This window comes from Ursus maritimus, unplaced genomic scaffold (assembly GCF_017311325.1).
Source record: "Ursus maritimus isolate PB19 unplaced genomic scaffold, ASM1731132v1 scaffold_4, whole genome shotgun sequence".
NCBI classification, from domain to species: Eukaryota; Metazoa; Chordata; class Mammalia; order Carnivora; family Ursidae; genus Ursus; species Ursus maritimus.
In genome coordinates, this window is record NW_024426552.1 from 87,683,265 (window position 1) to 87,705,205 (window position 21,941).

At 35.4% G+C, this 21,941-nt stretch overlaps 1 protein-coding gene and 1 pseudogene across 1 annotated transcript in view; one reads left to right on the forward strand and one right to left on the reverse strand.

Moving 5' to 3' along the window:
• Nucleotides 1-21,941, reverse strand: part of NAALADL2 (N-acetylated alpha-linked acidic dipeptidase like 2) — a 1,239,935-nt gene that overhangs the window by 1,217,023 nt on the left and 971 nt on the right. The window lies entirely within an intron of this gene.
• Nucleotides 16,717-21,941, forward strand: part of LOC103676202 — a 38,834-nt pseudogene continuing 33,609 nt past the window's right edge.

Consider the following 21,941-nt stretch of genomic DNA (forward strand, 5'->3'; position numbering starts at 1 on the left):
ACCAGAGTGGTTACTGATCTTCACTGAAAATGGCAAATTGCTTTATTTTTCTCTGTCATACGGTTTTCTTCGAAATGGTGCTGTTTGGGACCATCTATCCCAGGGATGGTTTGAACAGGGACAAAGAGAGATATTGCTCTGCTCTAGACCAGAATGGTACTTGAAAGTGGACCAGGGGGCCAAGTAAAATTTATAATTTACCAGATAGCCTCCAGTAACCTGAGAAAGACAGAAAGAGGAGAAACTGCTAGAAAAAGGCGGAAACTAACATCTTAAAGAGAAAAGATAAAGTTTCCATAGCAAAAGCCAGGTCCCAGGTGAACTGAAGCACCAAAGCTAATCATAAAAAACATTAGTCAAAACATAGCAGAATATTAGAGTGGAGAAAGCTTTTGAGAATGATGTTTGCAAAAAGGTTTGTTCAATGAGAGGATGAGTAAATTGCTTCAAGTTCATGTAACTATTATCCATCTAATATTTCCTGAGCCACTCCTATGTTCCAGTCACTGAAAATACTGAGAAGTCAGTATTATGTCAACCATAACCCAATTTTTTCAAAGTAAGTATCTGCCCTCAAAAAACATCCTGTTGAGTAGTTAGTACTGTATTCCATTAGGCTTTAAGATGTGTGAGCTGTGCAGACATTTACAGATTAATTATTCTTTCTAAGTTACAGGGCCCCTTCTCTGTTAAACCGGGATTAAATACTTGCCCTGTCACCTCTCATCTCTATTGCCTTTAAGCCTACGCAGTCCATGACTTAATTTCTCCCTTTGGGTTTTTAACATTTAAGATATAACTTTACATTTGCATGTGAAAATTATAAAAGTAGGAAAAATCAAAACAATAGAAGCCTCCAAGCCCCATCTATAATAAATCACCTTTGGAGGCTAGAGAAAAAGATCATTAAAAAGGATCCCATTGATCTACATAGACTAAGAAACAAATCTATATAAAACCCACTCTGTTCTATTTAAACTATTCTATATAAAACTACCCTAAATAAAGCTGATTCTAATAACTGGAGAATTAGAGATTATTTCTTAAATTCTCTGGCGTATCTTGCTAGTTAAGAGAGAAGATACAGAAAGGAAAAGGGGTTTGCTCAAAGACATATTGTGTTAGTGGTGGAACATGGATTTCAGGATTCCCACCATTCCCAGAACTGAAAAAGGGTTCACTGTGCCTAAACTGTATAAATAATATAGTTTATGCTGAACACCTGCTTTTCTTCTGGGACTGTGTAATTTTGATACATGCCAGGCAGAGGGTGCCTTCACGACCACCCCCCAGTAAAAATCCTGGGCGCTGAGCCTCTAAGAAGCTTCACTGGTTGGCAACATTTCACACTTGTCACAACTCATTGCTGGAGGAATCAAGTATGTGACTCCAGTAGAAGAAGACTCTGGAAGCTTGTGCCTGGTGTCTTTCAGACACTGATCAATGCACCTTCTCCTTTGGCTGTAATAAATCACAGCCATGCATGAGTATGACTATATGCCGAGTCCTGTGAGTCCTCCTAGCAAATCATCAAACCAAAGGATGATAATGGCATCCTTCTGACAAAGAGGCATTTTTCAAAAAATACAAAAATGGTGCCAACCAGCAGTGCAGATTCCTCCAGACTCCTACCACATGGTGTTAGAAATCAGTTTGTGCCTGGGAGAAAACGTTTCTCCATAAGGAAATATGACAAATAAGAAAAAAACCCATGGCATATTTACTGAAAACCTAATGAAGAAGTACCTTCTAAAGGATTCTACTGTAATAAACAATTTACACCATGAAAAAACAAATCAATATCTCAAATTTTAACATAGAAATCAAAATGTTAATCAAACACAAGAATAGCCTCATAAACCCTTGAGATTTTTTTTAAAAAATTCAAGAGATATTATATGAGATGAAACTGCTAAAAAAATTTCTTACATTCAAAGTGGCAATATTCATAGTTGTCGAAAAATAAAGCTGCATATTTTATTTTTTTTAAGATTTTATTTATTTGAGAGAGAGTGAGAGAGAGAGCATGAGAGTGGGGAGGGTCAGAGGGAGAAGCAGACTGTCTGCTGAGCAGGGAGCCCGATGTGGGACTTGATCCCTAGACCCCGGGATCATGACCTGAGCTGAAGGCAGTCACTTAATCAACTGAACCACCCAGGCGCCCCTAAAGTTGCATATTTTAAAAGTCAATACACAAGGTTTATGTTGCTTATAGATCTATGATTTCATGTTGGTCAATGATTAAGAAAATTGAGTTTCTGTCAGCAGGATAAAAAGGCCAAAACAAAACATAATTTGAAAAATGTTTAAAGCATCATTATTAATATTTAACAAGCATAAAAATATAAGGCTTCAAAGGTTGTTTTTATAATGTAATTACAGATTATAGAATCAAAATATATTTCTATAAAGTGCACTATAAATTTTATAATCTGTACAAATTATCCAATTTATGAATCTTTGATTTTCAAAAACACATACTCTAAGAAAGTGCCCTTCACCAATATTACACTATCTTTAATATAAAAATTTTTTTTTTAAGATTTATTTATTTGAGGCAGGGGTTGGGGGCCAGACGGAGACAGAAACAGAGAGAGAATATCTCCAGCAGACTCTTTGCTGAGCACAGAGCCCAACGCTGGGCTCGATCTCACACTCTGAGACCATGACCTGAGCCGAAACCAAGAGTCAGAGGCTTAACCAACTGAGCCACCCAGGTGCCCCTATAAATTATTTCTTGAGAAAAATTTACAAAATTGTGTGGTGATTTCTTATATATTAAGAAAGACAACTGTCAGATGTGAAATCAGACAATATTTTTTAATTCTTTTTTTAACAAAGGTAATGCATTCTTTTTTATTTAAGAGAAGGAAAGTATTTTTTTTTATAATGAGAAGGAGCTACCAAGGAAAAAAGAATGTTTTCTATTTGTCTAATGATTTTAAATATTCAAATCAGAATACTGACCTGTAAGGAAAAATAATACAACTGTGATACTTGCTAAAGATGTGAGAAAATTCATCATCAATCTCCTAAAATATTCAGATTCTTCTTACATAGAAGGATAAAACAGCAGAAGAGAGAAAACTCACGTAAGTGGCATATCATACCTTTAGCCTCAACTGTTACAGATTCCTTTTGCTGACACCCAAACTAAAATTGCTCACAATTCTATAAGGAATGCAATCACCTATCACTTTAAATTTTATTATATTAAGAGAAAATCTTATTTAATAGTTACCTGATGACAGAGGAGTTAAACTATTTGGATGAAAGTGTGCTCTAAAAGAGACAGAGAAAAGAGGTTACGTATAGTCTAGGAAACTGCAGTGGCTTGGGCTTAAATAAGACAAGGCAGGAACTCTCTCTGGTTCCTTTTTTATTTGCCTCTTGAGTTTCTTCATCAATCATAGAAGTCAATCTCTTCCTCAAGAAATCTCCTATTCAACCATACTAATTACAGTATTCAATCACAGTGTAGCGCACTCTCTCTTTTTTTAAAGAAAGTCAGTATGTTTCCTGGTTAAGATAACAGGCACTAAAGCCATAGATACTTAGCTTTAATTCCTGTCTCTAAGTCTCAGTTTCTTTATCTGTAAAACAGGATAATCATTGTAGTCTCTATACCACAGGTGACAATGCTTATAAAACACGTAATTGGAAAGTAGTAAACTCTGAGCCTATGGTTAGCTGAGAACATTCTCATAGCAACAGTCATTGTAGTGTTAAAGAGCAGCCTGGAATAAATTCTATTTGCACCAAAGGGTAGAGATACAAGCTATAGCCATAGTGATAGCGATAGAGTTAGAGATAGAAATAGAGATAGAAACACAGATACATGAAATCAAATCATTATGGTATTGGAAGGAAAAAATTATATATATATATATGTAATATTAATATATATGATAAATTATATACATATACTTATATATACACACATATATGTGTATATATACACACACACATATATATACACACTTATACATACACACACACAGCAAAGATGAGTCTTCTCTAACCATGTTACCAAAAGGAAATAATGTAAAGGAAATATTAAGAGATACGACTATATAAAAATAAAGTTTTGAATTACAAAAAACACCATAAATATAAGCATATAAATCAGTACAATCATTTTGGAGAAAAATAAAACAAGACTTTAAACACCCTTTGGGGCTCCTGGGTGGCTCAGTCCTTAAGCATCTGCCTTTGGCTCAGGTCCTGGGATGGAGCCCCGCATCAGGCTCCCTGCTCGGCGGGAAGCCTGCTTCTCCCTCCCCCACTCCCCCTGCTTGTGTTCCCTCTCTCACTGTGTCTCTCTCTGTCAAATAAATAAAATCTTCAAAAAAAAAAAAAAAGACTTTAAACACCCTTAAAAATGTACATATCTTTTGATTTCTCAACACCACTTCTAAGAATAAGAAGTTCAAGTAAATGAATAAAGAATGTGCTCACAGATTCTGCTGAAGGAATTTTTGTGGTATTTTAATAGCAAAAAGAGAGAGAGAGAAAGAGAGAAAGAAATTAAGAAAAATTAAGAAATTAAGAAATTAAGAAAGAAAAGAAAAGAAAAGAAAAGAAAAGAAAAGAAAAGGGAGAAAAAAGAGGGAGGGAGGGAAGAAGGGAAGAAAAGAAAGAAAGGGAGAAAGAAGGGAGAGAAAGAAAAGAAAGCCTCAATGTTCAACAACAAAAAGGATACATGAATTCTGGTACAATTTATTTACAGTACATCAATTAGATTGCAGGCATTAAATTATGTTGTAAAAGAGTATTTATTAATATCAAAAGATATTCACAATATATTAAGAGAAAATCATGGAAAATATGATAACATTTTATTTATACAGAGGGGAAGGATAAATAAGCATAATGGGTGGCAAAAGAATGATTGATTTTTCATTTTTTCTTTTGTTTACTAGAGAATATATAAATATTTTTTAAAGTATTTGTAAATTACATAAGCTAGAACATGATTGTTATGTCCAGTTGTAAAATTCCATTAACTGTCAGTTCACATTTTTTTATAAGCACAGAGATTTATACTTTACATATAAAATATAGCAAGGTGGGGTGCCTGGGTGGCTTAGTCAGTTGAGCATCAGACTGGATTTCGGCTCAGGTCATAATCTCAGGGTTCTTGGGATGGAGCCCTACCTAGGGCTCTCTGCTCAGCGGGGAACCTGCTTGAAATTCTCTCCCTCTGCCCCATCCCCTCCTGTGCTAGTGCATTTCCTTTCTCTCTTAAATAAATAAATACATCTTGTAAAAAAAATAAATACATAAGTAAAATATAGCAAGGAGAACATTATTAACTAAATTAAAATGAACAAATTTAATAAACAGTCTTCACTGTATGTGACAGAGAATTACCTCTTGTCAGTAACACCACTAAATGTAAAACAAAACAAAAAAATCACCACTACTGAAAAGAATGTACCTAGAATGCCCAGACTGCTAGTTTCCTGAATTAATCACAAGATATAGAAAATGACTCTAATTCCAAACCACATAAAGTTTTTCAGGGACAGATGAAAGCAAAGGAAGAATTTTATCTGTTTCTTAATGTACTACCTAAAGTAATATGGAGTTAAATGTCCTAGATGAAGATAAATACATCAAATTCAAGAATATTATTAAAACTCATTAAACCTAAATTCCACCTAAACATAGGTGGAATGAAGTAAAATACAGAACTAGGTTTTCCATTTTCTAAACTTAATGAATACATAAGCATTTTCATTAAGCATCAATAGGTAATTATATTATCTTGCTTAATAATTTTTTCTTATCATAAATTTTGGCACATTGTAGACTGCTCTCATTACAATCCATAATCCCTTTAAGAACAAAAATGCAGTTTTTCAGGGCACCTGGGCGGCTCAGTCGTTAAGCGTCTGCCTTCGGCTCAGGCTGGGATCCAGCCCTGCCACATTGAGCTCCCTGCTCAGCAGGAAGCCTGCTTCTCCCTCTCCCAATCCCCCTGCTTGTGTTCCCTCTCTTGCTGCCTCTCTCTCGTCAAATAAATAAATAAAATCTTTTTTTTAAAAATGCAGTTTTTCACAGCATTAGATTCTAAGAAAAATATGGTCACTTCTAGCTTTCTTCCACATAAAAACTGCAACACCTTTTAAGAGTTTCATTGAGGGGCGCCCGGGTGGCACAGCGGTTAAGCATCTGCCTTCGGCTCAGGGCGTGATCCCGGCGTTCCGGGATCGAGTCCCACATCAGGCTCTTCCGCTATGAGCCTGCCTCTTCCTCTCCCACTCCCCCTGCTTGTGTTCCCTCTCTCTCTGGCTGTCTCTATCTCTGTCAAATAAATAAATAAAATCTTAAAAAAAAAAAAAAGAGTTTCATTGACAAAATATACAATCTAAATTTGTTTTGTTTTGCTTTCTTCTATGTCCCACTATACTTGATTTATGTTTCCAATTATTTTAACAATTATTTTCCAATTATTTTAACAATACCTTCCATTACGGTCATTTATATGCATTTTTGTCCTCCTCCCACCCGAGGTTTAAAATCTATAAAGGCAAAGGTCTTCCTAGTTTCTTTTTGCATTTCTAACATTTACTCTATGTATTAACAGCTACTTAGTAAGGGCCAAATAAAATAAAATTTAGGTGACTCATATAAAACCTGACGTGCAAAACCTGTTACTTGAAGACACAAAATGCTATTCTTTACTACCAGTGTCACCTTCAGGAAAACACAGCCTCTCAGGACCTCAGGTTCATCATCGGTAACATCTGTATTATAGATTCCCACTCTGTTCCTACAGGTGCCTAAGTGAGTTAAAGCTTGTGAAAAAAACCAGGGAATCATAAATCACTGTGTAATTGCAAGGAATTATCCAGTTCTAACAGCTCTATACATTATTGATGTTTTTAAGTTTTTATTTAAATTCCAGTTAGTTAACATACAGTGTAATATTAGTTTCAAGTGTACCATATAGTGATTTCACACTTCCATACAATACCGGGTGCTCATCATCTCTTCTTTATCCATTCATCAGTCAATAGACACTTGGGTTGTTTCCATAATTTGGCTATTGTAAATAATGCTATAAACATCAGGGTGCACGTATCCCTTTGACTTAGTATTTTTGTACTCTTTGAGTAAACACCTAGCAGTGCGATTGTTGGATCATAAGGGAGCTCTCTTTGTCACTTTTTGAGGAACCTGTATACTGTTTTCCAGAATGGCTGCACCAGTTTGCAATCCCACCAACAGTGCAACCTTGAAAAAGAAAAGCAAAGCTGGAGGCATCACAATTCTGGACTTTAAGTTATATTACAAAGCTGAAGTGATCAAAGCAGTACGGTACTGGCACAAATATAGACACACAGATCAATGGAACAGAATTGAAAACCCAGAAATGAACCCACAACTATATGGTGAATTAATCTTTGACAAAGCAGTAACAATTATCCAATGGGAAAAAAGACAGTCTCTTCAACAAATGGTGTTGGGAAAACTGGACAGCCACATGTAGAAGAATGAAACTGGACCACTTCCTGACACCATACACAAAAAGAAATACAAAATGGACTAAAGACCTAAATGTGAGACCTGAAACCATAAAAATCCTAGAGGAGAACACAGACAGTAACCTCCTCTTTGACATCAGCTGCAGCAACTTCCTTTTTAGATATGAGTCTTGAGGCAAGGGAAACAAAAGCAAAAATAAACTACTGGACTTCATCAAAATAAGAAGCTTCTCCACAGAGAAGGAATCAACCAACAATACTAAAAGGCAACCCACAGAATGAGAGATATTCGCAAATGACATTTCCAATAAAGAGTTAGTATATAAAATATATAAAGAACTTATCAAACTCAACACACAAAACATGAATAATCCAATCCAATCCAATCCATAAAATGGGCAGAAGACATGAATAGACTTTTTTCCAAAAAAGACATCCAGATATCCAAAGACACATGAAAACATGCTCAACATCACTGATCATCAGGGAAATATAAATGAAAACAACAATGAAGTATCACCTAACACCTGTCAGAATGGCTAAAATCAACAACACAAGAAACAACAGGTGCTGGTGAGGGTGAAAAGAAAGGGACCCCTCATTAGTTTTTTTAGTAAAAACTAATACCTGGTTCTGCTAAGCATTTATTCATGTATCTATTTATCTATCCAATTAAAACTTAAGGCCAAATAAAATATATTTCTCATCCAGAATGTAAAGTTAGTAATTATTAATAAGAAATTTATATTTTATAGTAAAAAGAACAGACACTTTGAAATTAGAAGTTCAGGCTCACATTTTTACTTCAGCATTTACTAGCTACATCAGTGAACCTTCCTGAGTTTCAGCTCCCTCAGTTATATATAGGAGATGCTAATAATAATAATAATAAGAGGTCTCTCAGAGCTTTAAGATAAAAAATTATGTTATACATGAAAGTGCTCCATCAACTAGAAGGCATTACAGAAAATGTGGCATTACTAACCTTTACATAGTAACTTGAGATTATCAGTAATCATAACAGCCTTCACTAACATAGTGACTACAGGTGCAAGACACTAAAAGATTTTATACATATTTTTGTTAATCTTCAAAACAACTGTAAAAGAAAGGTATTAGTGTTCTCATTTTACATAGGAGAAAACTGAGGCTCAAAACACTTAAAAAACTGATCCAAGTATACATAATGTGGCAGTGGAAAAATGTGAACCAAAGATTATGGATGCCAGGGGCGCCTGGGTGGCACAGCGGTTAAGCGTCTGCCTTCAGCTCAGGGCGTGATCCCGGCGTTATGGGATTGAGCCCCACATCAGGCTCCTCCGCTAGGAGCCTGCTTCTTCCTCTCCCACTCCCCCTGCTTGTGTTCCCTCTCTCGCTGGCTGTCTCTATCTCTGTCAAATAAATAAATAAAATCTTAAAAAAAAAAAAAAAAGATTATGGATGCCAAACCCTATGTCTTTTCCACCACCTCAGGCTTTCAAAATAGAGTTCAGGCATCTCCCACTGAATGTCCGTTAATACTAGGCTCCTGAAAATCAGACACGAAAAAGCTAACCAGTATTTTTTTTTCCTCTACATCAAATAGGAAATACTAGTATGCGTTCCACATTAACCCCAATATGCAATATATTTCATAAAACACAGTAAAACTGTAAGTGGCAAACAATCATAGTAGGATACGAACTGCTTAAAACATTGCTTCCTGATTACCAGGTGATGAATACAACAGTTAGCTAACAGTTGATTTGGATGCGGTATCATGGCCCCATAGCAACAGCCACGCTCAAGAAGCACATCACTTTTGTTAGCATGTTTTCTGGATAGGTTGTACCTGGTTCTGATATTCTAACAATTATATCCAGGTCTTTTTCAAACATCATTTTATCAAAAATCATATGTTTAGATAAATACAAATTTTTCCTATGTAAAGATCAGCTAAAAGTGTATTTGAAGAATATGTAAAAGCCCTCAGCATCTGAGAGTAGATTAACCATGCACTAAGGATACATTAAGCTGGGAGATATTTAACAAGAAGCACCTTTTATGTCCTACATCAGTACAAAAAGTCTGTGTCATTAAGTAACGCACCAATAGAAAATGGAATGAACTTACTTCTGTTTAAAGTCAAAGACAGAATGAAACATTTAGATTTTTGTCAAAAACAAAGTATGTAATATTTAAAACACATACATGGTGCAAAATCCCATATTACTCAAGTCATGGTTTTTATAAGCAATCCAAAGTTAATAGATAAAAATATACAGTGCCAAACAACATTCATGTTATCACATAAATTTTATGATTATTTAAAATATTCTAAAGTATCTATTGGATTCTCTGCTTATTTAAGGGAAAAAAAGTAAATGTCTGCCCCAAAAAGATGAACAACACAGTAAAATTTCCTTTTTGAAAAAAAAAATGTTCAATTGGATACATTGTAAGCATACTTTATACACTTACACCTCAAAATTAAAGACTTAGTTGATCTCTGCCTTTACCCGAGATAACACAGATCAATAATCTAAGATAAAGACTGCAGTGTTTTTAACTGTCTTCTTTATATAAACTAAATTTCATTGAAATTATCTTTTTTTCCTTTAACATGTTAAAACAAAAAACAAAAAGAAAAGGTACCTACTTAACAAAGGGAGGAAGTATTTTAGCCAACAGAAAACAAGTCAGTGGCTTTAATTTAGTCCTTTCTTTTAACAGTGTTGCAGGATGAGACCATTAGAAAACTTTTTTTTTCTTTGATAATATAAACAAACTATACATAAGGCAGCATCAGAACGGTGAGAAGATTACCAAATGGGCATCACATGTTAAATTTGGGTCCAGGAGGAACCTAAGTAGGTGTGAGTTTTGAGAAAGATCAGGAGTTGCAATTAAGAAAATCATTCCCGACAACAACGAGGCCACTTATTTGGTCCACCTCATCCCTGTGAATAAAAATGCAGAATCACCTAAGTGAAACCTAAAATATTAAAGTTAAAAGCATTCTTCCAAAATTATAAACCAACAAACACGATAATTAATTATGAATTCAGTTAGACCCAACATAAAATTCTTTCACCTATAGGGGTGATGGTGTCAATAATAGAAAACTGTGTGTCATTTAATTTACCATATTATATAAATGAAGCTGTGCTAAAGATGGTCCTTCTCTCTGACCTTAAGCACTATTTTTACATGGCTGCTTAATAGTAGCAATCTGCCAAAATTTCATTATATTCATATAAAATACCAGCCAATATATTTTATAATTCCATTTTTAATAACGTGAGGAAGACTTTAGTTCTTAGATGCTTAATAAATGTTTACACAGTGATTACAGAAAGAAAATACACATTTTACTCTTTTTGAATATTCAAGAACACAGTATCTATTGCCTACCCTTGCAAGAATTATTTAGCCAAATTTTGTATGCTTTGAATTTAAAAATACACTTTTAAATGGTCATGCAAAAAACTTTTGCCATTAAAATTGTGTCCACAAAACCAGCAATGCTGCTTATAATATTTCTATTCTAGAAGAATTCAGTATAGCTGAGATTCATAAAAGTGCAAGTAATGTCCAGATCCCACCCTTTTCATTCCATTTCAACATCATGCATGTATTAATTGTTATTTCCTAAAGATTTTTATAGATTGTGCAAAGGGAGCCCAGGTGTTTAAAATCAGTGTAATTAGTAATTAAATTACATAAAATGACTGTTTACCTAAAAAAAAGTCTAAAAGCTAGACCAGTATTAATTATAGGTAATAAGGATGATTTTCCCCTTACTGTTTATTCATAAGACCCAGTTATACACCTTGAACTTTTCTCATATATAACATTTGTCACGAGGAAACCTTTAATAGATTTTTTACAAAATATTTCAGAAACCAGTTCCAATTTGTGTATGAATCACATTTAAACTACACTGTAAATAAAAATGTATAATAAATATGAAATGTACTTTAGTGACTTAAATCTTATTTATGACAATCCAATGATGAGTTGTTGAGGTATAGAAAATGGAAGAATATAGGTAAGAAACACAAGAAAAGAAGTAATAAAGAGGACAGGAATCAGCCCCTTTTCCTAAATTAGGAAATTCTTAAAGACAATCTAGCGCAGAATAGAGCCCAATTCTTTCCCATTAACACCATCCCCAGATGATGATATGATCATAGGGAAGAAACAAAGAACGCTTAGCTTCACTCACTCTCAACAGCAAAAAGACCAGAGAGAGTTTTTCTCTTTCCTTTAAGTGTTTTTAAAGACCATACACTTTTATTATTATTAAAGTAATACACAGTTATTTTAGGAAATCTGAAAATTACAGAGGAGCACCAATGAGAAAAATTTGAATTGCCTATAATTCTAGAATCTAGAGACAAATACACAGTTTGGTATATTTTCTTCCAGTCTTTTTTTCTACGCATATGTACATGAATTTTAAGCTACTTTGCACTGTACTTTGAGTACAATTTGGCATTCTGCTTTTTCACTTAACACACCAGGCACTTCCTTATGGTATTTTAAGTACCCTTTGAAAGCATCATGTTTAAGACCTACATAATACTCCAACATATGGCTTCCTCATAATTTACTTAAAAGTTCTCCCATTGTAGGAATTTAGGTTGTTTCTAATTATATGTTTATATACTTAATAATGGACATAATTTTGAAAATGTATCTATAGTTTTATCCACACCTCTGATTTCCTCCTGTAGAAAAAGATTTCTAAAATTAGAGGTCTCAACCAGAGGTATCAACTTCTATTGGTATATACTACCAAACTACTTTCTCAAAGACTATACATATTTTCATTTGACTCTCCAGTTTATGAAGGTGATTCCTTTTCCACTTCTAGCTTTTTGCTTTAAGAATGTGGTGACATCACTAAAGTACAAAGTGATGAAGCATTTCTAATTCCTTTATAATTTACTATTCTAACATTTTGTTTAAATGCTATAAACTGAAAAGCTTCAGAGAGCATTTCAAAATGTCCTTACACTTTAGTTAAATTACTCATAATCTACAGTTTAAAGAGTTGTGACTATCTTCACCAAATTTTACCATAATACCACCTGGCTCAGAACTCCAAAAAGAAAAAAATAAAATTAAACAATGATATCTTAGAAAGAGTGTGAGATTTTGAGCCATACAGACCTGAACAAATAACAGAATATTGTACCTAATGAGATATGTAACCTTGGAAAATTGTTTTATCCCATTTGACTCTGTTTCTTCAACACTAAAATGGGAAACACATCTACTTTTCTGGGTTGTTACATGAAGTGTGTGTGTGTGTGTGTGAGAGAGAGAGAGAGAGAGAGAGAGAAAGAGAGATCAGGTACTAAAAAAGGCTTGCTCATCACCATCCTACACATTCTTATAGTGAAGTTCATCAGGAAACAAATCCCACCTAAGAGGCATACGGTTATTAGTTTTTAGTGTTTCATTCTTAAAATAGTCCTTTATAGATTATTAAATATGTGAGGAATGTTTCTAACATAAAGGAGAGTAAAACAGAAAAAAAAGGGGGGGAGAGGAGAATTACAGGGAAACAGACTATGCAGAGTGAGAAAGACTTTGACAAAATACAGTGTACCACCATAAAACAAGAACTGAATATCATAAAATAGGAATGATCTCAGAATAAAGAGTTCTTAAAAGTTACAAACATAATAATAAAAGACAAAATTTAAAAACACCAGAAACAAAAAGAAATGGAAAGTAACAAGAAAAAAGAAAAAAATATCGGAGAATTAATCCAGGATAGCTAGCATTTTTTCTAATAGGAGTTGAAGAAATAGAGAAATCAGAGGAAAGAAAATCACAATAATAATATAACAATGACAATAATAAAAAGAACAAAAAAATTACCAAACTGAAAGACAAGTTTGACAAAGTACACAGGTGCCCAAAAAAGAGATCGTACAATTTCCTGAGAATAGCGGCACCAACCATCAGAATGGCCTCTGACTTCCCAGCAGAAACACTACAAGATAACAGAGCCTTGCAAGTTCTGAGAGGAAGCTGCCTGTGCTCACCAAAACTACCAATCAAGCGTGAAGGGAAAGTAAAGACATTTCAAACTTGAGGAGTCAAAAAACATTCCCAAGCACCCTTTCTGAGAAAGCCACAGGAGACAGGAATGAGATAAAGGTAACACAGGATCCTAAAATCAAAAGCAGGAGAGAAAAGTTGCGGGATGACAGTTGTACCGGGTCCAGGAACAACAGTGAAAACCGATGCAGGAGGATGAAGGGACAAAACAGGAATATTTCCAGGACAAAAACAAAAACAGCTTAATGTAGCTAATAGATTATTTTATGAGTTCCGCCTAAATCCATTCCCTTCCTCACTCCCAACCTTTCTCTCTCCCCATCAAGCTCAAGAGGAGTTTACTTTGTTGGTGTTTCCAGAGTATTTTTCCTAGTTGCTTCTGGGTTCTGTGACTGTTCTCATTTCCTAAGGTAAGGACCATATTCCTCACTTGGGCCCCTGCCTTCAATAATAAAGACATTAAAAGGAATGCTTTCCTGAGAACAACAACAAAAAATCATTTTAAAATGGTATCGATAGCCATTTAATATACCTTTCATAGACCACTGGGGAACAAATAGCAACAGACACAAAGAAAACATAGAAAAAAATTTGTGAGAAAGAAAAAAAATATCATGATACATGTACTGGTTCAGAAGTAAATGATAATTATTATAAATGTAAAAACCATTAATTTAACAAACAAATGTGATGTAATTTTAAAATGGAGGATAATTTGGATGGCTGGGATGTGATCTTAGAGAAATACAGTCTCAACTAAAAAAAACAAGAAGTCAATGGATAATAACAACGTATAAATTGAGAAATAACTATATAAGCATAGAACTAGCAGAAGAAAAATCAGAACAGTTGAAACTTATCTCTTAGGAGTAGGAATGTAGACAGGTATTAGAAGGTTGTTATTTCTCTTTCATTTTAAGCCTATATAATTTTTAAACTGTTTAGGTAATACATAAAATGATTATTTTTTAAAAAAATAATTTAATAAAACACACACTAAAATTTTGTTCTTTGAAGAGGAAAACTTGGAAAGAGAGGACAGAGAAAAAGAGCTAAGGGACAGAAAGGGAAAGGGAGAGGGAGAGAATGAAGTAAAAGCAAAAGAGACATTATATTGAGAGGACCTATAAAACACCTTAGAAAGTAGCTTTCTCAAAATGTTTTTCATTAAACGCAAACAAAGTAATCAAAGTAATTTAACCTGATTGCTAATTACTGTCTCTGGAATGTGTTAATTATTGTACTATATTTGTAAATAAGAAATAAGCATCAGTAAAATATTGCTTAATTACTCACACTGTATTTCTTCATTCACTCCCCCAAACATACCCTCACTCAGCCCACTCTTCCCCTGCATAGATACTCACAACTCTCTCCCAGCCAACCATCCTGCCTCTAATCTCAGCCTAGGTTCCCGTCACAGAAGATCTGTCTTCATAATGACACTCCCAGGCCGAGAAATTAACACTGTCCACTGTCTAGATTTAAAATACTCTGCCTGGCTGTGAAGACCCTGACCCTAGTTACTTCTCCTTAAATCCAGTAATAACTGCCCAGGACAAATCCTCTATTCCAGTCACTACAGTGTCCTTCTTGCACTGTCATTCTCCCTGACCTTACCTGCCAAAAGACTACTTTTATAGTTCATGCTGTCGATGACCCCAGAAAGATTTCTATTTACCTCTTTCATCTACCCAAGTTCTCCGCATCTGTCACAGTCCCGTGAAGCCATATTGGCTCTAACATGCCTTCTCTGAAAATTCCACAGCAAACTATTTAACCCTCCTCTAACGACTTTGACAAACATGCTTTCACCTCATATTAGCACCTATTTAAAAATGCTCCTTTTCCCTAATTTTATCTTATTTTTTTAGTGCCAATTTTGTTTTCCTATAATTGTAGACAGTTCTGCAGCAGGAAACATACTGAACTCTACATTCCATAACACCTAAAACTGTAAGTCCAGTACAGCTTTTTGATTGCTTAAAAAATATATTTCATAGCACCCCATACATTTTTATACACATGTCACATAGTAAGGGTATGCTGAATGGCTGATTGATTAACCCACTTTAAATTTACTAAATAAACATATTGTACTTATATAGTTGTGAAGTCCCTAGACAATTAACCTTCATGTTACTTAATTATTGTCTTTCATCTTTCTGACCTGAATCTGTGCTTGGCACACATTCCAATTTTCTAATTTAGAAGAACTTAGACCAGCATGTAAAAATTTTACAAAAGATTACTCAGATATATGGTAATCAAAAATAATCTATTACAAAATTCTTCACTAAATTCTCTTCATAATTTTTAATTTACTTCATTCTCAGTTAAAATTATGGATTTCAAAACAAATGGAATGTGGAACAGGTGTAACAGACACTGAGAGGAAGAAGCCTCTGAAAGTTTTCTTTGAAATTCATGTTACCTGAATTTTAATATTTTAAGAATGAATATTCCATAAGAGCTTGGAATTAAAGGAGAGCAATACGGAAAGAGAAAGAAATGTGCAAAACTGTACTTCCAAAACCCTAGGACAAATATGTGTCCCAAACAGAAACTATGTTATTCCTGTTTTGAGAGAAGTTTTATTTTAATTCTCCCCTTCCATCTCCACATGGCAAATGGTACATAGATGGGCCACAACTACTAAAAGAAGAAACTTCTACCAAGTTTTCTATAGAAAAAAATCAAAATGTCTATTATTAAGAAAACCCACATGTGAGATTCCTAGTATCCAGGCAACAAGTTGTCATGAGCCCTGGTGTATTGCCTGGAAAAGGCTTTGTCTTAATGCAAACACACACACACACACACACCTGCTTTTGTCTCAGTTCCTGAAAATTTGCATAGCTATATTAATGAAAAAGAGAAGCCAAATTGGGCATGTTAGCATGAACAGACATTCAATAAACAGCAATGGAATGGAGGAGATTTACACCCCTTCATCGAGACAATTAAAAACAACTGAAGTTTTCCTTGCCAACAGCCAGTTTCTAATATTGTGTGTAAAATTCACAAGAGGTCTTCCTGCCAGGAGTATATTTGACTATCATAGCTTGCACAGAAAACTGTTTTGTTTTGTCCTACTTGTTCTGCAAGGTTTTTTAACAATTGCCTCTGGTAACTTGAGAAAATTTGGCACAAAGATTTCGTTAAAATGTACATTAAGGCTGCCTGCCAGGGTAATGGTACAGAACAGGTGCTGTCGGAGTCAGAAGGTGGAAGTGAAAGAAGGAAACCAATAGACAGAATGGGATTCGGAAATGACCCCGAAACCCGGCAGCCTGCGCTTCGGACTGTTACCACCACCTGGCCCAGCCAGAAGCCACCCTTCGGCCACGGGTCCAGCTTGCACTTGTTTACACATCCCACTGGCAGGCCTGGCTACATCTTCTGCTTTTTTTTCTCCTCTTAGTAGAAGAAATTTTGTTCTGTGAACTTTTTATTTAATTCCCTATTCTGAATATATAAGGAGTTAGTGATTTTTCTGATTTGAGCTCTTATTTTATAGCCAAAGAAACCATTATTTTTGTCTTATCAGAAATTCCTATTTGTGGGGCGCCTGGGTGGCACAGCGGTTAAGCGTCTGCCTTCGGCTCAGGGCGTGATCCCGGCGTTATGGGATCGAGCCCCACATCAGGCTCCTCCGCTATGAGCCTGCTTCTTCCTCTCCCACTCCCCCTGCTTGTGTTCCCTCTCTCGCTGGCTTTCTCTATCTCTGTCGAATAAATAAATAAAATCTTAAAAAAAAAAAAAATCAGGTATTATGGATTAGGGGCTGATATCTTTGGGCTCTTTCATACATTAAAGAAAGTACAGATGATCCCTGACTTACAAAGTCCCAACTTACGATATTTCAACTTTATGGTGGTGTGTGAAAGCAAGAGATACACGTTCAATAGAAACCGTATTTCAAATTTTGATTTTTGATCTTTTTCCGGACTAGCAGTATGCTGTATGCTACTCCCTTGTGATTCTGGGCCGGAGCAGCAAGCCGCAGCTTCCAGTCAGACAACACGATCACGAGGGTAAATGATCCATACACTTACAACCATTTTGTACCCATACGGTCATTCTGTTTTTCACTTTCAGTATTTAACGAATTACATAAGATATTCAACACTTTATTATAGAATAAGCTTTAGTTAGATGATTTTGTACAAATATAGATTAATGTAAGTGTTCTAAGCACATTTCAAGTAGGCTAAGCTAAGCTATGATGTTTGGTAGGACAGGGGTTAAATGCATTTTGGACTTATGATATTATCAATTTAATAATAGGTCTTTTGGGATAAACCCCATCCTAAGTAGAAGATCTGTAACCAAATTTTTATTTTATATATTAGAGACCTATAGTTGTTGTTAAAGACAGAGGGTAATGTTTTTGCTAAAAAACACATTTTAGAGGTATTATTGATGTGGGAAACAAAGGCAGAAGAAAAATTATTAAACTTCCTTACTACCAACAGCCCATTGACAAGTCCTTGAAACAGGTACTGAGTGACATTTCTCTAGGGACTGAACTGCCTCAATACTTTGCTAAGGGCAAAAGGCAATCCTAGCAGAACCCCGCCCCCCCACTGCAGGATCCTGTAAGTCTACTTTAGTGTATAAAAATTCCTTTATAGGGGCGCCTGGGTGGCACAGCGGTTAAGCGTCTGCCTTCGGCTCAGGGCGTGATCCCGGCGTTATGGGATCGAGCCCCACGTCAGGCTCCTCCGCTATGAGCCTGCTTCTTCCTCTCCCACTCCCCCTGCTTGTGTTCCCTCTCTCGCTGGCTGTCTCTATCTCTGTCGAATAAATAAATAAAATCTTTAAAAAAAAATTCCTTTATAAATTTCCTTTATCTCTAAACCCCACGATATGTGTCGGCAATCATCCCCCAAGCATATAGCCCACTGATATACAGCTGAAGGATCTCATGACTAAGGTTTTATTCGACAGTAATAAATGATATTTTCCCAACAATAGCCAGCCTTCTCAAGGTCCTGGAAACCTTGCTTCCAAAATTCCTTAGAGACTTACACTATCCCTAACCCCTCCCAACTTGAAAGTATATAATCCGCTACGCCTCAGAACCCCCTTGCAGCTCTTTCTGCCCACGGGTCCTGTCCCCCTGCTTCAATAAAATCACCTTTATGTACCGAAGACGTCTCAAGAATGCTTTCTTGGCCTTTGGCTTCAAACCCTATCATCTTTCTTACATCATTATAAGGACATTCAGAATGCCTTTGTGGTTCATCTTTTTTTTTTTTTAAGATTTTATTTATTTATTTGAGAGAGCGACTGGGAGTGAGAGAGAGCACAAGGAGACAGAGAGGCAGGAGAGGGACAGGGAAAAGCAGGCTCCCTGCTGAGCAGTGAGCCTGCAGGAGGACTGGATCTCAGGATGCTGGGATTATGACCAGGGCCTACGGCAGACACTTAACTGACTGAGCCACCCAGGCACCCCTGTGGTTCACCTTTTATCTCTTCGTTATAAGTATATTTCATTTGGACCAGCTTTAGACCAGAGGCAGAACTGATAAACTGAGATCAGATAACAAAAGAGTTAGATTATATCAAGTGTTGACCTAGGAGGTGCACGGAAGCAAATTCCTACACTAAATATCCCTAAAAGTGAAATCCATAATGCTTGTATCCATGTGCTATGAAGCCCTAGGCCTCCATTGTAGGGAAGGAAATCTTTTGCCCTCTATACATCTTAAGTTAGTGGCCAGGGCCCTGTAAATTAGACTGACAAAAGAGAGATCAGTAAGAGAAAACCAAACAAAAATCCTTTAACATGCCCACTGAGTTTACACAAGGAGGACTAAGAGATGATTAACTCAAAGGGGAGGTTAGAATTTGGGGTCTATGAACTGAACTCATTAAGGGAAAGGGAGGGGGAGAAAGGGCACCTGTGGAAAAGCAAATCACTTTTTGGAAAAATAAAAGGGCCTTTAGGAAAATGGATGGAGGATATGACAGTATTGTGGTAATGTCTGTTTGGGCATCGTGAGCTTAGAGTCGCTTTGCAGAAAGGGATTTAATGACTTCTGAATTCTTCTGGAAGGCTCTGCTTTTAGGCAGATAAGGGATTTCAGGACCTCGAATACATTCAGCTCAAAGTAATTCTTATGCCAGAGTCAAATTTAGGGATGGCATATCCTGATCCCCTTCACAATATTCCCCAGTTTTATTGTTCTCATTTCTGCTTCTTTTCTATTCATTTACTTTTCTACTCTCAATTTCTACTCTTCATTTTATCTGTTTTAATTTGGCTATTTTTAACCTGTATTTTGACTGATAGCAAGCCAGATAAACGTCCACTATTCCATAACACTAGGCAACATTTCTCTGAGAATTGCCTCTTCATTTTGTAAAATACTGCCGTTACCCAAAGGACAACAAATTATAACTAAGGTTGACAGATTCTAAATGCAACTTGGTATCCTTGTTTTTATTTTCTTTATTCCTTAAATATTCTATATAGTTAGATTTTATATTTTTAAAAGTTTTTTTCATTTTGGAAAAATGGAAAAAAATAATTTAAATGTCCTACTAGTTTTATCTCCTTAGCTTAGAACACCAAAAAGACATGAAAGCTGATATCCTACTCTGTGCAGCTTTGGGTGAGTGTTCATAGTACTTCCAGAATTACATGTGGTCACAAACAAAAAATTCTCAGAAATGCTCCACTGGTCCCAAAGACAATCCAGCAGAAAAATGACTGTAAAACAGCACACTTAAAGGAATAATGCTAGAAAAGCTGGTCAAAGAAAAGACTCTAGAATGGAGAACATTGCAGTGGTAAGAAATACAGAATTTATTTTTATAACTGAACCCAAAATGTCTACACTATACGATAATATACAGTTGACCCTTGAACAACATGGGTTTGAACTGTGCAGGCCCACTTATGAGCAGTACTGTAAAAGTATTTTCTCTTCCTTATAATTTTAATAACTTTTTCTTTTCTATAGCTTACTTAATTCTAAGAAAATAGTAAATAAGATATATAACATACAAAATATATGGTAACAGACTATTTACATTATCAGTAAGGCTTCCAGTCAACAGTAAGTTATTAGCCGTTAAGTTTTGGAAGAGTTGAAAGTTATACACCTATTTTCAACCATTTGGGGTTTGACTCCCCTAGGTCAACTGCACACTATTAAAGTAATTTTCTGATTTGTTAATTGCCATAGTTTTTTAAATTATTTATTTATTTAAGTAATCTCTACACCCAAGTGGGGCTCAAACTCGTGACCCTGAGATCAAGAGTTGCATGCTCTTCCCGCCAGGCCAGCAGGCGCCCCGGTCACCATAATTTTTAAAGGCTCCTCATTAAATTATTTTTGCTTGCTTAACAAGTGAAATTTATCTTCCTGATACATTATCTTACAATACATGATTCATATAATCATCATTTTCATTTCATCTCTCTCATTACAAAAGAAAGTTTTTATAATGTATTTGACTATGTATTTTCTAGAGTTAAAAAATGAATAAATAAAAATTGTATATATTATTATTTCTTTTGCTAAAAATCATTTTCTTCATGTATCCTTAGTTTCCTCCAAACCTTTTTTAGTTTAAAGAGAATTTATTGACATATTTTTTATTTGCAAATTGACATGTTGTTTGTTTTAAAAATTGCTTTTCATATTGATTCACTTTGATGGAGCCTCTTCCTATAAATCTAAAAGTAAGGAGGAGATGTGGAAAAGAATGTTGCCGTTTATGCCAACTGATCAGTGAAAGAAGAGGTTATGATCATAAATAGTCAGTCTTTGCAGGTAGCCTCTGGTAGGTCAACCTATCCATTTTCCAAAGTTTTACATTCAATTCTGTTATCCTACTCCATAAATATTGAGAGCCTGCTATGTGCAAAGTACTACAATAGATATGAGAAAACAAGGTGACTTAACCCAGGTTCTTGCTCATAAAGACCTTATATTCTAGGAAATACATTCTATTTATATAGGTGTGAAGGAGGAAGAATGGCCTGCCTTCCTTCACTGTATATATAGAAAGCTAGTGCTGTGAGAATTTGACCAGCCTGATTTGAAGAGAATGTCTAATAACAGATGAAGTCTTTCTAGTCTAACTGCCATTATTCGCAACTATATCTGAATTCCTAAGTATGGCTCATGAGGACACTCATGATCTGCCTCTTCCTTAATTCTTCAGACATATCTCCCTATCTTAAACACTACCCTTCAGACATCACAACTAAAACTTAATATTCCTCCACCTTCTACTTCCACATCACTCCCTGAGCATCCATCCCGTCTGGCTTAGACGCTCACTTCATTTCTTCTACTGTACCTCATGTATTTCCCTATTGTTTTCATTCATCACACTACATTGTACTTGCCTATTTTTTGACTGCCACTA